Source organism: Girardinichthys multiradiatus, chromosome 10 (genome assembly GCF_021462225.1).
Source record: "Girardinichthys multiradiatus isolate DD_20200921_A chromosome 10, DD_fGirMul_XY1, whole genome shotgun sequence".
Taxonomy (NCBI): domain Eukaryota; kingdom Metazoa; phylum Chordata; class Actinopteri; order Cyprinodontiformes; family Goodeidae; genus Girardinichthys; species Girardinichthys multiradiatus.
The window spans coordinates 1807138-1808680 of NC_061803.1; positions in this window are offsets into that span (position 1 = coordinate 1807138).

Consider the following 1543-nt stretch of genomic DNA (forward strand, 5'->3'; position numbering starts at 1 on the left):
ACAGTCAAACATGGTGGTGGTAGCGTGATGGTCTGGGGCTGCTTTGTTGCTTCAGGACCCATGAGTTCTGCTCTCTAAAGGAAAATCCTGAAGAAGGTCCGACCTGAAGCTCAAGCCCACATGGGTTATGAAACAGAACAATGATCCAAAGTACACCAATAAGTCCACTTTTGATCAACTAAAAAATAAATAAATACATAAACATCACTACAAAGTCAACAATTTGTAAAATCTACATTTATACTGAGTCACACAAAAGCTGCAGTTGCAATATGAATTATTTGCTTCAAAATGTCCGGCCAAAGAGCTGAACTTTTACCGCAGCATTTATTTTAGGAAGCAAGCAAACATCTGATGACTCAGCAGATCTTTAAGATGCATGAAGGTTTTATTTTTTATTTAAAGGCAGCTGCTAACTAGGCTAATCATGTTTTTTTATGCAGCGCATAGAAACAACTGTTTTAGGGTGTGTTTTCTACAGATTTCAGTAAAATTATTTGATGTTAAACATTTAAGATCAGTGGCAGACACATTTCTAAAATAAATGTGACCTACAGGAATTCTTTGCTAAAATGATTTGAAATGTTTAAAGACGGAAGTGTGAAAACTGCTTCCATATGTTGTGAGCAAGTTGAGGTTTTGTGTCTTTGCTGATCATAATTATTGGATTGTTTTAATGCTGTGAAAATGATTTTCTTCTCCTTGCCAAAACGATTTAGATCAAATTACGTCAGCAAGAAATCTATTCCATTAAACTGAGTACAGGTGCTCCTCAAGGATGTGTCCTCAGTCCTCTATTGTTCATTCACTGATAACTGTAAAGCCAAAGGTTTCCATCTATAAGGTGATTTATCCATTTATCTTTAACAACCAGCATACACATCAGCTTTATTTCACAGGCTGCTGAATGTTGTGAAACTCTTCTAGACATTAGAAATGATAAATATGCAAATTATATGCAAGTATTTTTTTTTTATTAGATCCTTTCAACATGGCAGCACTTGTGCCTTGCAGCAAGAAGGTCCAGGGGTCTTGTTGCAAGGAGTTTGCATGATCTCCCAGTGCATGCGTGCGGTTGCTCTGGGTACTCCTGCTTCCTCCCACAGTCCAAAACTATTAGGTTAATTAGTCTCTCTAAACAGCCCTTAAGTACGAGTGTATGGGTGCATGGTTGTCTGTGATGGACCGGCGACCTGTCCAGGGTGAACCTCGGAGACTGCTTGAGATTTTGCTTTACTGTGAAGGTCTGTTTCAGCATTCGCTGTCGTGAGACATTTCACTTTTAGTCATAAGTAACTTAAACCTGAAAGCATGAGCTTCATGTTTTTAATGCTTTAAAATAAACTAACACGTGCTTTAGAAGTAGTTCAAAAATAAACTTGACTTATTACAGGAAAAGTTTTTAATCTCATGACAACCTGAAATAATAATGAAGCTCTGCAGTCATCACAATAATTAAACCTTATTATATTAAAAATGCAGATTTAAAAGCATCTCAGAGATGAACTCAAGGTAGAAGCACAAACGAATCAAAAGACCAGAC